Below are 14,872 nucleotides of genomic sequence, written 5' to 3'. Positions count from 1 at the left end.
CAAAGAGCTGGACATGACTGAGAGACTAACACCCACTTTTTTCACAATACTTACTGGGACTGAAAATCCACCATCAGGGTATTACAGAGCAGACAACTATACTTGAGGGAAAATTAAAGCTTCATAAATAGGAAAAGTATTTTTAAATGAGTTTTTTTTTCAGATCATGCAGCAATGTCTTTTATTATGTATGGTATTTAAAATTATTTGTGCAATTTCTCCATACACAGGCCCAACAAAGTATTATTTAGCAAATTGGAAGCTTCAAACCTGATCGCTGCATAGAAAAGGGAAAAGTATTCCTACAACACGCTTAACCAGGAGGCCAAGTCTTCTGCTGACCTCCAAGAATGTGGAGAGGAACACGACGGACAGGCTGTCCACCATCTGAGCCTGCGTTCACCACCCTACTTCAGGCCCAGATCAGCAGCACATTTCCAGCCAACGATAATCAAATGTCCAAGAAGAAGTTCATCTTCATCTTCTGTTGCAGAAATCTGGAATTTGTGTTTTGTGAGTATAACCAGAAAATGTGTGGGTGCTTAAGGAGAAATGTCAGGGAAAACAAGACCCTGCTCCTCCTCATACACGACTTGGCTGGGATTTCCTCGCGGATGATCTTCCCAGAGAGCATGTCGCCACCAGGCCAGGCAGCCTGAGCCTTGGTGAGCTCACCTGCCATCTCGACCTCCCTCCTGTCTGCCAGCCAGGGGAAAGTTAGGGGAGGAAGGAGGAGTAAATGAGATATTTTTAATAAAAATTAGGTGCTGCTGACTTGTCATTGATCTAACTTATTTGCTTCCCTGGTGGCTCAGTGGTGAAGAATCCGCCTGCCAGTGTAGGAGACTCGGGTTCAGTCCCTGGGTTGGGAAGATGCCCTGGAGAAGGAAATGGCAACCCACTCCAGTATTCTTGCCTGGGAAATCTCATGGACAGAGGAATCTGGCGGGCTATAATCCATGGGGTCGCAAAGAGTGGGATATGACTTAAGACTGAACAATAACAACGACTCACTCATTTGCTTCTGTGACACACTTGATGTTTTCAAAGGCTGCTCACGCGGATGCCCTGTGCTGCCCGCGGCTGCACCGGCATCACCGCTGGACCACATGCGAAGGGGCAAGGGCCCTCCGGTGCCCTTGGCGACAGAGCCTAGACGGCGGTCCAGGCTGCCTGGGATACACCCCTGCGACAGCTTGAGTTTCCCCTGCCCATCTCCAGTGGACTGGACAGAAAGCAGCCTCTGGGCGGCCACCTGCAAATGACCCTGGTGACCTGGTGATCCCTGCCACCTGTCATCCACCTGCTGGAAGACCGAGGTCTGCTCTTGTGGTTGTTGGCAAAGCAGGAACCCCAGCAGGTAGGCTCCCCCAGCCTCCCAGCCTCACACCCACACACCCTCTCTGCTCCTGAGGACCCCTCAGACTCACCAGACTATTCCCCCAGGGGTCAGCATAGCCGGGGCACAGGAATCCAAGGAGGTCCCCGCAGTCTAGGGAGGGAGGCAGGGCTGGCCCCCAGAGGACCCCGCTGCGCGGGGGCTGCCACCGCGTGCAGTCCCCTTGCCTGCGGGTGGCCCCTGCTGCCAGCGCTGCCTCGGGGAGCCCGTGGCAGAGTCAGGCTAGTCCCTGACCCCACAGGAAAACCTAGACAAGAGGGAGACAGCGAGAGGGAAGGGCAGGGACAGAGGGAGGAAGGGAGACAGAAGAAGAATCAAGAGAGCAGGCAAGAGGAGATTGACGAGATTGCTTTCCCACATTTTCTCACTGGTGGCTTGAAAGTTCCTTTAAAATGATTCATCTGCCTCTCCTGCCAGAGGGCAGCTGCCAGGACGGGGCAGCCACCGCCTCTAGATGTCAGGAGGGAAGGCGGGCCCTGGGCTCGGCCGGCGCTGCAGGCCCTGGTCGCGAGTGGGAGGACTCGATGCGTGGGGCTCACGGTCCGCTGAGTAACCACTTATGGTCAGCAGGTGACCGGCAGGACCTCAGTCCCAGTGCACAGTCAGGAAGGTGAGAGGGAGGCGGTCTCCCCGCAGAGGCAGACCCAGACCCAGAGTCCCTGGTGGGACTCACACAGCCCCTCCCTGGGGTCCCGGGATCCAGAGCCCACAGCAGGCTTGAGGGATGGTGACCAAGGCCTTGGAAAGGAAGCGGTTCCCCCACTAAGAGCCAAGAGTGGAGGGAAAGGTCCTCGAACTGGACTGAGTCTTGAACTAGACAGACCCAGGCTTGACCGTTCACACGTCCTCTTTGCAAGTGACCTCATGTGACAAGTCCCCGGCCTCTGTGACCTCTCGGTGGAGAATGGGTGGGGTGTTTAGGGTTTTGCTGGTTCTCTCTCTATGGGTGAATTTAAAACCTAAGTGAGAATTAAGACTTTAGCAGGGGAAAGCAGGGTCCTTTTTATCTTTTATCTTTTTTTGTCTGGGTCACCCGGCTTTCTAATAGGGGAACTTCATGGGTGGAATGGCTTGGCTTTTTTGCTAGCTAGCTGTGAAGCTGGGAGGTTGTTTATTCGAGATAGGTGGCTTTGAAGTGGCAGCCTCAACAGTCAAAAGCTTAACCAGGCACTTACATTATAACCAGAAAAGCTACGTGTCAGGCTCTCTACACTGCAAGGGCCATCTGGGAAGCAGCTGCTCCCACTCGACCCTCAGATGACAAGTCACCCTATAAGAACTGCGAGGCTATCAAGGAGAAGACTCCTGAGAGTCCCGGACTGCAAAAAGATCAAACCAATCAATCCTAAAGGAAATCAGTTCTGAATATTCATTGGAGAGACTGATGCCAAAGCTGAAGCTCCTGATATGAAGAACTGATTCACTGCAAAAGACCCCAGTTCTGTGAAAGATTGAGGGCAGGAGGAGAAGGGCATGACAGAGGATGAGATGGTTGGATGGCATCACCGACTCAATGGACAAGAGTTTGAGTAAGCTCCGGGAGTTGGTGATGGACAGAGAAGCCTGGCGTGTTGCAGTCCATGGGGTCGCAAAGAGTGGGCCACGACTGAGCGACTGAACAACAACAAAGCCAGAACACCACCCCCGACCCCCCGCCACCCCACCCCCGCTCATCTGCCCTGAATTCCTGACCCACAAGAACTCTGTGAGATAATCAATAGCTATTGTTATTGGAAGCCGCTGCACTTTGGCCCAAGGAAAGCAGAGGCTGGAGGCTGAGGTTGGGGTCCCAGGAGCCCACCCCAGGGCTCTCGGCCGCCAGAGCTTCGGGACTGGAGCCCTGTAAGCTTCAAAAGCAGGTAAGAGGGGTACACATTTTGTAAACTGGGACCTTGGACAAATTGGCCTTTATGGAAATGATCCTTAGATGAAATGACTTTCAGCGAATGATTTTCTGTGAACAGCCTAAAGCTGGGGTCCCTGGTGAGACGACACTTTGGGATCTTAGAACCAGGGCTTCAGAAAGCCTTTCCACCGACACGTGTGAAGGTGGGGTTGGTATGGGTAAGCAGGGAGGTGGTACGTAGCTGAGCTGCAGGTTCGGGAGACAAACCACCTCCCTGTCTGTCTCTCCCCGTCTCCTGTCCCTCCTCTTCCTCATCCTCCTCCTCTCCGTATGTGTCTCTCCGTGCATCTGGGTGATTGTGAAACAAATGTAAGCAATTCCCTACCCAGAGGCGACAGGACTTCTGCTTTCTGGGGTTAGTTTGGGAGTAAATCCAGCTCCACAGGACGTCGGTAAGAGTGGAATTTACAGGTAGAATGAAAAGAGAAATAGAACCCATAAATAACATCTCCACAGATGCTTAGAAGATGACAATACCAGTCTCTCAAAGCCTGGCTGCCTTCTCCCCGCTATGAATACATATGATGGCCAGCTGCAAGAGGTCTCTGAGAAGCAGAGTTTGAAAACTCCCGTTTCACCCACTGAAGGAGGGGTGGGCCTCTGCCTTCGATCCTGCGGTTGCCATGTGAGGCTGCTCGGGGGAGGTGGGGGCAGCGTCCCATCTCTAAAGACGCCACGGTGAGTGTGAGAGGCTGGCAGCCAGGAGTAGGCTGCCCTGTGGGCCTGGGGGTCTGGGGAGGACGCGCAGCGAGCTAAGAGCGCGTCAGAGGAGGAGGAACGTCCGAGAGTGCAGGGGCCAGCTCTGCCGAGTCCTCTGAAAGCGCCGGCTGGGCCGGGGCCTGAGGGTGGCCTGGCAGCTCTCTCAGACTTCGCTTTGCACACTCTCTCTGTTTCCTCCATCCCGAGGGCTCAGGGGCCCAGGGGTCCTGTCCTCCCCGCCCGGCACCCAGCCTGGAGCTGGCACGAGGGTGAGACTCAGCAGGTGAGTGCTGAGTGGGTCAGAGGCATTCGGGCACAGGTCCAGGCCAGGCCAGGGTGACGGCCAGGGACCACGGTGCTGGGGGGTGGCTCCAAGAGATGAGCCCTGTGGATGCGCCAGGCCCGGGGCAGGTTTCAGATCCACAGCTGCCCCTGTGTTGCGTCAGATGGGGGCCTCCCAGGGGTCCCCGGGGCCTGGGGGAGGGAAGCCCTGCATCCTGAAATGCCTGGAACCCCTGCCTCCAACACACTTCCAGTAAGATGCTCCCAGGACTTTCCTCCCTGGCACCCAAATAAAGGAGGTGTCTGTGCTGCAGAATGCACGCCTGGGGTCTGTGAACCAGCCAATCAAGATGCCACTGAGGGGTGCCCAGCAGCTGGCGGTGCCCCACTCCTGGACTGAGAACCGGACGCAGGGAGAGGACACACGGAAGGAAAGAAGCAGACGGGGCGCTGGTCCACTCGCTCCCCTCCCGCCCGCCACCCATCCTCCGCCTCACTCCCCCTCCCTTCCCTGTCCCCTTGCTTCCTGCCTGCCGGCCTTCTCTCCTCAGGAGAAGCTTCACGTCTAGTCATTTCCCTCATATTCTATATATATATACACACACACACACATATTACATGGTATAATAATTTTCTTTCATTAAATACACAGATCTGTAGAGTTTGATGAGTTCTTGATGTATGTATCAATATTAGCATGGTCATCCCAGTCAAGACATCTTCATCTCCCCAGAAAGTTCCTTCCTGCCCCTTCTAGTCAATCCCTACCTTCTAGAGGCACCAGCTTTAAGATTTCTGCTCTCCACTTCCGTCTCCTCTTCTGCAGGTGGATGGCAACCCACTCCAGTCTTCTTGCCTGGAGAATGCCATGGACAGAGGAGCCTGGCAGGCTACAGTCCATGGGGTCACACACGACTCAGTGACTAAACCACCACCACCGCTCTGCAGGCGGACCCACACAGCGTCTGGTCTGTTACACCCGAATGCCTTCTCGCAGAGCCGTGTTTGTAGAGGCACCCCGCAGTTTACTCCCTGGTGTTGCTGTACCCCATCACACAAGTGCGTGGACTTATCTGTCCATTGGCAAACATTTGTATTCAATCCACATCACTCCACCGACTATTATTAACAAAGCTGCTATGAAAGTTTGCGCACAACTCTTTATATGGACTTAGGTTCTCAGGTCTTTGGGATAAAAAACCCAGCACTGGGATTGCTGGCTCATTGGAGAAATTATGTTGAACTTAATGAGAAATTGGGAAGCTGCTTCTAAGTCCGGTGTCACTGGACGCCCCGGTGAGGCCAATGGGTGTGCACTTCAGTCTTACTTGACATCCCCCGATGGCTTATGATGTTGGGTGTTTTTTTCTCGTGCTTTTAGGTCATTTTCAAGTCTTCTTCTATAAAGAGTCCAGACCCTTTGCCCACTTTAAAAACTGGGTTCTTTATATTTTTTGAATATTTTTAGAAGTTCTATACATACTTTAGATCTCCAGGGGATCTTCCCAACCCAGGGATCGAACCCAGGTCTCCCGCACGGCAGGTGAATTCTTTACCAGCTGAGCCACAAGGGAAGCCCAAGAATACTGGAGTGGGTAGCCTATCCCTTCTCCAGGGGATCTTCCTGACCCAGAAATCAAACTGGGGTTTCCTGCATTGAAGTCAGATTCTTTACCAGCTGAGCTACCAGGGAAGCCCTATTTTTTTAGAAGTTCTATACATGTTTTAGAGCTCTGTACTATAAATATTTTCTCCTACTCTGTAGCTTGCCTTTTCATTTTCCTAATGGTGTCTTTTGATAAGCAGACATTTCTACCTTTAATGAAGTCAATTATATAAAAATTTTTGTTTTGTTTTCTGGTTGATTTTTTGTTGTTGTTCAACCTAAGAAATCATTGCCTATATTCACCAAAGTTCAGGAAGGTATTCTCCTCTGTTTTATCCTAGAAGATTTATATTTTAAGCTTTTATGTTTAAATCTATGACCGTCTTTAGTTTTTACATGTAGTATGAGGTAAGGGTTGAGGTTCTTTTTTCTTTCCACACAGTTGTTCCAGCAGCATTGGTTGAAAAGACTTTCCCCCTCTGGACTTTTTCAATGCTTGTGCTTATAATTTATATTAATAGAATTGTGCTACACTTTCCATTGTTTCTCAATTTTTTTGAACACAATGTTTATAAGATCCACCCATGTTGCTCTAGTCAGTCACTTAGTTATCATCCATTTATTCATTTGGCCATTCAATAAATGGCGAAGAAAACAGAAAATGTCTCTAGTCTCATGAAGTTTATAGTCTATAGAGAATATTGCCAAAGTAAATAAATATATATAGTCAATGATAAAGATGGAAGGAAAAGAAGAGTGAGATAAACAGAAAGAGGTTTTTTTTTCAATACTGAGTTATATTCACAGTTTATATATTTTGAATATTAACCCCTTGTTGGTCATATCATTAGCAAATATTTCCGCCCATTTAGTAGACTGTGTTTTCATTTAGTCGATGATTTTCTTTGTTGTGCAAAAGCTTTTAAATTTAATTAGGTCCCATTTGCTTATTTTTGCTTTTGTTTCTTTTGCCTGAGAAGACAGGTCCCCCAAAAAATGATGCTATAATTTATGTCAAAGAGTGTTCTACCTATGTTTTCTTCTAAGATAATCTTCTATTTTTAAATAGATTATTTCTGGCTGTTTTAGACTTTGTTTCAGATAATCCCAGTGTCTGAGGTCTTTGGAGTATAGATCAGTCTGGGGAGTTCCCTGGTAGTCCAGTGGTTAGGTCTCTGTGCTTTCACGGCTGAGGCCCTGGGTTCAATTCCTGGTCAGGAGACTAATATCCCATGTACTGCCAGGCACAGTCAAAAAAAAAGGATAATCAACACACACTGATTACTATTTTCTAAATACTTGCTAGCTTTTTTTTTTTTTTGCATTTCTTCCATCTAATTTAGTTCAGATTTCACGGCACATCCTAGTTCCTTCTGGTACAGAAGCACCTCAATTCTTGAAAACTTTTGCTTCCTTCAAGACTGCTTATGTGCTGCAATAATTACCAATACATCTCTCAGCGTGAGGAATAGTGGGGCTGCACAGCTTTGAGATGAACAGAGGGTGGTTGGCTCCTCTCCATTCATCTTGAGAATCTTCATTGCTACGTAAACAGTGAGACACACTATCACGATTCATGTTCAAGTCGCTTCTTAGCTCAATACTGATTCCAGAGAAACTCTCCTGAAGAAATGGTTTTATTAGGGCTGAAGGGGGATAGCAAGAAAATGGCGAGAGCCCACGACAGTCTGGATGTGTATGTGAAAGTGAGCGAGAGACAGGAAGAGAGATATTGATGGAGCTCTGCGTGGATCTAAATGCTCTTCTGCAAACGGATCGCTGACACATTTAATTACGCTCGTCAGAATTCACGTTAACCTGAGTTAGCAGGCACCAGACTCCAGGAGAAAATTTCAGATCTGTGTTTTGGGTACTTCCCATTTTAACATCCTAAAACATACAAGAATTAAATCAACACTTCCCTCGAGGGCTATTGAAAGGCTGGAGTTAGGGAGACACTCTAAATATATCTGAGCACGGATGGGATCATATTCCCAAACAAGTCTGGACATCTCTCCTCTCTGCCGACTGGGAAGAAAATCCTCAGCGTAAGAAAATAACTCTCAAGCTGGCACCTGGGCAGGCCTATGACTGCCAAGATGTCTCTAGGGAACCACTTTCCCTCCTGGGAGAGTACTGTCTAAACACTGGAGATGCGATCAGAGCTGATGAGATGGGGCTTGTCTGCTCCCAGCCCGGAGGAAACCAGAAACTCCGGAGTTTCCTTTCCCTCCAGGACTCCCTCGGTTCTCACTGTGTGGGGTTTATTTTTAAACACTGGTGTAAAATGTCCTACAGCCCAGCTGCTCACCATCATGACCAACGTAAGGTCGATTTTATACAGTTGATCGTCCTTGAAGAGGGCTTCCCTGGTGGCTCAGTGGTAAAGAATCCACCTGGCAATGCAAGAGACACAGGTTCTTTCTCTGATCCAGGAATATCGCCTGGAGAAGGATATGACAATCCACTCCAGTATTCTTGTCTGGAGAACCTCATGGACAGTTGAACCTGGGTGGCTACAGTCCATGGGGTTGAAAAGAGTCAGGCACAACTTACCAACTAAATAACAACTTCCTTGAAGAACCAGCATTAAGCGACACAAAAGGCCAACTTTCCCCACTAATAAAGGTATTTGTCCTTGGAAAGCTGCCATTGTCTGTGAAGCTTCTATTCCCCTGTTTCACTAATGCAAACTTTGAACTTTGAAAATACTGGTGGATTTAATTTTTATACTCTTGGGACTCAGATTACAAGGTACAAGTACGAGTCAATTATGTCCGTTAGCAGTGAACTGAGCCAGATAAGTCCAATCCACTGAGAAGCCCGAGGCTGCACTGAGCCCGGGTTTGGCCAAACACACTTCTCTTCATTGCGGTTTGAAATCTTGAAAATGGCCAGAGTTCACATCTCACCTGTGAAATGGTCAAAAGAAAGACTTGCAAATTAGGACAGTGAGGAAGGAGGGATCCAGCCTAGATCAGGTAGCCAGACTCCTGTGGCTTCAAATCCCAGTCTTGCTGCCAGCTTAGCCGAGCACACGGCTCAATCTCCCTGTCCTCTTTCAAAGAGGCAGGAACTTCGCAAGACTGTTGTGAAAACTGGACAAATTACACATGGAGAGCGTCTTAGAAAGGGCTGCCTTGTGTCTGCCCTTAACATCATTGCGAATGCAGAAGCTCTTTTTTATCCATTGGCCCTCAACAAATTCCTGTGAAGCAAGGCTCAATTTACAGACGAGGATACTGAGGCTTAGAAGGGGTAAATAAGGTGCTCAGGGTGACACAATCAGGAGGGAAGGACCAGGCCTGTTTGCGGCAAGTCCCATCGCACCAGGGGCTCTTTGTTGATGTCAGTTGCTAGGTCGTGTCCGACTCTCTACTGGAAGGGGTTGCCGGGGTTCTGTTTGCCTTCTTCTCCGAGTGGAGTGTTTATTTCTAGAGCTTTAGATGATCCCCTTTCTCTCCTTCCTTTCTCCCTTTCTCCTTTCTTCCCGCAGAATATTCTTAGCATCTCCTGTGGCTAGCACACCCTCTTGGTCCTCAGGAAACAGTTGCACATCTTTAACATGTGGCTGGAAGCTCTCAACTGGCTTTTCCTCAGGGCTGATTCAGTAGTGCCCACCCCCTGCCCCGTGAGGTTCTGTCCCTGAACCAGCTTAAGCTCGGAACTCACGAGTCCACTCATTGACCACAAATGGCCCCAAAATGAAGTTTCCCCAACTCCTGCATGTAAAAGTGGGCCTCCTGTCTTCCAGGAGACACCGCCCCCCACCCCCGCAGTTGGTTCACCCCCTAAGGAGTGCGTCGTTTCAGGGAGACACGAAACCCCGCAGCGTTGCCAGGGGGCTCAAAGGCGCTGAGTGTTCCAGAATTCCCTCCAGGGGTGCTGGTGTCTGCATCATTTTAGTCTTCTCGAGAAAAAGAATGCATTAAACGTGAGCCTGAAGGTGATTTTTGAAGATGTGTGTAACTGCTGCCTTGTCTATAGAAAAAAAAAAGAAAAAGAAAGAATGGATAAACAGCAAGGTACTGCTGTATAGCCCTGAGAACTATATTCAGTATCCTGTGATAAACCACGAGGGAAAAAAATATGTATATGCATAACTCTGCCATATAGCAGGCCTTATTACAACATTGCAAATCAACTATACTTCAATTTTATTTATTTTTATTTATTTATTTATTTTAATTGGAGGCTAATTACTTTACAATATTGTAGTGGGTTTTGCCATACATTCACATGAATCAGCCATGGGTGTACCTGCGTCCCCCATCCTGAACCCCCCTCCCACCTCCCTCCCCATCCCACCCCTCAGGGTCATCCCAGTGCACCAGCCCTGAGCGCCCAATCTTAAAAAGATAGAGAAAGAAAGAAGAAGAACATGGAAAGCAGCCCCTGAGCAGACTATGACTGGGGTGGATTCGTGTTCCTATCTGACCAGCAGGGCTCCTCCAGCACCCAGGCTGCCCAGAACCCCACGTGCGAGCCCTAGATGTCAGTGTGCCTGAATTAGATCCCGCTCACCCGGCTTGCTCTCACGTTGCCCGTGAACAGGTGTGTGTGTGAGCACGAGGGCGTGTGAGCTTCCTCCCGGTGTGGGGGGCTGCAGAGACTGAACTTAGAATGTAAGTTCTCATAGGCTCCCACGGGCAGCAGGGCTGCCTGGACAGTTGTCGTGCTGAACGTGAAGACCACGTCCCAGCTGATGGGATGACTGTGCTGAGAATCCTGCCTTGCTGAGACCTTGAATAACAGCCGCACATGCTGCCGACTCAGGCCCGCCATGCCTACCTCTCCGCCTCCAGCAGGGCCGAGGTGGCCCTGTGGTAAACAGTCCACCTGAGGTGCAGGAGACGCGGGTCAATCCCTGGGTTGGGAAGATCCCCTGGAGGAGGGCATGGCTACCCGCTCCAGTATTCTTGCTTGGAGAATCCCATGGGCAGGTTATAGTCAGGGGGTCACACAGAGTCACACGACTTAGCAACTAAACAGCAACAATACAACAACATGATCTGTACATGTGTTAATACAGAATTGTATACACCAAAAAAAAGGTTAATTTTATTGTATCATAATCAGAGGAAATCTAATCTTACAAAGCCAGAAGCTTTGTGCACCTAGATTGTTTTGAAACTATTTTAATTCCTACCTCCACTTAAAGATGCTGAAAATGCATCTCAGGCAAGATTTATTCAAGAAAGATGACAAGCAACTCCAATCAGCAGACCATATAGAAAGAAAAGAACTTGGCCTTACACCAAAAGATTACTGAATGAATGCTCACATATTTCAAATTCAATTGGAGCATTACCATCTGTTACAATTCCCTACAAATTTTTCTTAACTGTTTAACTCAGGCTATGATCTAATTGGATAAGAATTTTATAAGAGAACTTGCATAGCATATATTTACTTTTAAAGTTTCTAATTCATAGTCTTTTCATGTGAAGTACTTTATTTTGGAATAAATTTTCTTAAGTGTATTTTGTTACACCTTACCTTTCATCTGAAGACCAGGAAATGTGGATTTTGGGTGTACGCCATATGCCCTCAATACTAACTGATTCAGTGGGTAAGACCTAATATTGCTCAAGAGTATGTGGTCATGGGAGACGGGCGTGGATGGAGGACACGATGTTTGTTCCAGCTTACTGGCTTTGCTGTCGGGCAACAGGTCAAGACAACAATAAAAAGACTACTTCCTAATGCAAGTTCCCATTAGTCAGTCTCTGTTAGAAGGATAGCTCTCCACCCACTTCCCATTAAATTATTACCTAGTCTTCACACACTTATTTTTTTTTAATTTTTTAATATTTGTTTATTTTTAATTGAAGGATAATTGCTTTACAGAATTTTGTCATTTTCTGTCAAACATCAACATGAATCAGCCGTAGGTGTACATATGTCCCCTCCCTCTTGAACCCCCCTCCCATCTCCCTCCCCACCCCCCCTTTCTAGGTTGATACAGAGCCCCTATTTGGGTTCCCTGACACATACTGCAAAGTCCTGTTGGCTATCCATTTTACATATGGTAAAGTAAGTTTCCACATTACTCTCTCCATACATCTCACCCTCTCCTCCCCTCACCCCATGCCCATAAGTCTGTTTTCTATGTCTGTTTCTCCATGCTGCCCTGCAAATAAGTTCTTCTTTCTAGATTCCATATATACGGTACCATCTTTCTAGATTCTATATGTATGCATTAGCATACAATAGTTTTCTTTTTCTGAGTTATTTCACTCTGTAAAATAGGCTCTAGGTTCATCCACCTCATTAGAACTGACTCAAATTCATGCATTTAAATTATTGTCACAAATGTAGTTTGTTTGTTTTTTTTTTTAGAAACCCTAGGCTGAACTAAAAGGAAGGAAAATCTTTAAATGCCTCAAAGGTAGAGAGGATAAAATCACTTTTAGTCTTGTTCAAAGTCTTGTCCACTCCATGCAGCCATCCGAGGGTACCAGGTCATCTTTGCTGTGGCCATTACAACCGAGAGGCCCAGAGAAGGGTCTCCTAGAGAAATGTCTTCCCAGCACTTCTTAGGGAATGCATACATTTTAATGAGTCCTGGCTTAAAGCTCAACATTCAGAAAACTAAGATCATGGCATCCGGTCCCATTACTTCATGGCAAATAGATGGGGAAACAGTGTCAGACTTTATTTTTGGGGGCTCCAAAATCAGTGCAGATGGTGACTGCAGCCATGAAATTAAAAGATGCTTACTCCTTGGAAGGAGAGTTATAACCAACCTAGATAGCATATTCAAAAGTAGAGACATTACTTTGCCAACAAAGGTCCGTCTAGTCAAGGCTATGGTTTTTCCTGTGGTCATGTATGGATGTGAGACTTGGACTGTGAAGAAGGCTGAGCACTGAAGAATTGATGCTTTTGAACTGTGGTGTTGGAGAAGACTCTTGAGAGTCCCTTGGACTGCAAGGAGATCCAACCAGTCCATTCTGAAGGAGATCAGCCCTGGGATTTCTTTGGAAGGAATGATGCTAAAGCTGAAACTCCAGTACTTTGTCCACCTCATGTGAAGAGCTGACTCATTGGAAAAGACTCTGATGTTGGGAGGGATTGGGGGCAGGAGGAGAAGGGGACGACAGAGGATGAGATGGCTGGATGGCATCACTGACTCGAGGAACGGGGGGACATGAGTCTGAGTGAACTCCGGGAGTCTGTGATGGACAGGGAGGCCTGGCGTGCTGCGATTCATGGGGTCGCAAAGAGTCGGACACGACTGAGCGACTGAACTGAACTGAACTGGGAAAAATTAATCAAGAAACTGGGAAAACTGGAACAAGTATTATAATTCTCCTGCAATGACTAAAGCTTAACGACATATGTAGAGAGGAAAAAAAGTAAAAAAAAAAAAAAACAACTACGTATAAGCGTTGCTTGTTCCAGGCACACGCTGGCGTCAGGCAAGAGCCGCGTAGGGAGGGGAAGGTGAAGGCCGACGCTTCCGGGAACCGGGCAGGAACTTCCGCAGGGCGGTCATCACGGCCGTGTCAGCTGCGGACTGTGGGCGTGTGCATGCTCAGGGCTTTTCTGCGCCAAGGGCGAATCACTCCTGCAAATAAAGTAAATATTGATAGATTTGTATGCTTTGTCTTCTATACAAATCCCAGGAAAGGTGTTCCAAAAAATAGTGAGTTTTAGAAGCAAAATTAGTTCTCTAACTGGCAATTTCAAAAGTGATTCTGTATGGTGTTATTAACCTTGCTAGAGATCCAAGCGTTATATTATTCAAACACTCCCCCCCCATATTTGCTGGTGTTTTCCCGTGTGTGAGTATTCTCTTACGGCTGCTCTAATAAAGTAGTCACGGCTACATCTCAGCTAGCCTCCCCTTCCCTACTGCCGATGATTTTGGTTTTCCTCATCTTTCGATCTAAGGCTCGATGCCAGGAGCGAGCTGAAAACTGCTGAGGGCGCCTCCTGTTCCAATCAAAACCCCAGAACCGAGGCGCGGGGCTCCATGGTGACAGCAGACGCACTCATCCGCCAGGTCAGGTTTCCGACCTGCTCGCAGGGCCCTGAACCCACGGTTCCTGTTTGCTTCTACACGGGCAGTGGCCTTAATCAAGGGAGCCCCGGATAAAGCAGAGTCACCCGAGGGAGACAGAAGAGAAGGGAAGAAAGGATGGGGAAGAAAGCGGGATGAAAAAGAGAATTTTGACCACGTGCAGATCCTCCCAGAACACCTTCTGGGGAGTAATTGATAAATAGCCGACTCCTCATCTGTCTGCTTTGTTTGTTTAGCCCTTCACCCAAAGACACTCTTCTCAAAGCTTTTACTCTCTTGTTATTGTGTAGTCGCCCAGTCGTGTCCGACTCTTTGTGACCCCGTGGACTCTAGCCCGCCAGGCTCCTCTGTCCATGGGATTTCCCAGGCAAGAATACTGGAGTGGGTTGCCATTTCCTCCTCCAGGGGATCTTCCCTACTCAGGGATCAAACCCGCATCTCCTGCATTGCGAGCAGATTCTTTACTGCTGAGCCACCAGGGAAGACCATTACTCTCTTAATGTTTTCAAATTTAATTATGAAGAAAAGATCATGAATACTCTGGTAATTTTAAAGTATTTCATGTGTATAAAAATCAGTGGAGGGAGGAAGGTCCAAATGGGAGGGGATACATGTATACCTAAGGCTGATTCATGTTGAGGTTTGACAGAAAACAACAACATTCTGTAAGCAATTATCTTACAATTAAAAAATAAATAAAAAGGAAATAGAAAAAACAATGGAACACCAGACCCAACAGACAGAATCTGCTTTAGAATCAGAGCTGGAGCCTGTCAGCGATACCTGAGGCCAAAAGGCTTCTCTCTGGTCCAGCGTTTGCCCACCTATGGTCCACAGACTGTCAGCACCATCGCCATGGGGACCTTTGAAACCAGAACTTCTGGGTGTTGCTGGGAGGTCCTTGTTTTTCACATGTTAGCCAGGTGAGTCTTCCGAACTCTACTGTTTGAG

General features: G+C 47.9%; 1 pseudogene; it reads right to left on the bottom strand.

Annotated features, from left to right (window-relative positions):
- Positions 1 to 270: 270 nt before the first annotated feature.
- LOC129647389 (adenosine 5'-monophosphoramidase HINT1-like) lies at positions 271 to 682 on the bottom strand (annotated as a pseudogene).
- Between the last annotated feature and the right edge of the window lie 14,190 nt (positions 683 to 14,872).

This window comes from Bubalus kerabau, chromosome 3 (genome assembly GCF_029407905.1).
Source record: "Bubalus kerabau isolate K-KA32 ecotype Philippines breed swamp buffalo chromosome 3, PCC_UOA_SB_1v2, whole genome shotgun sequence".
Classification (NCBI taxonomy): domain Eukaryota; kingdom Metazoa; phylum Chordata; class Mammalia; order Artiodactyla; family Bovidae; genus Bubalus; species Bubalus kerabau.
The sequence above is the reverse complement of the archived record's forward strand: the minus strand, read 5'-3'. Positions and strand labels throughout refer to the sequence as shown.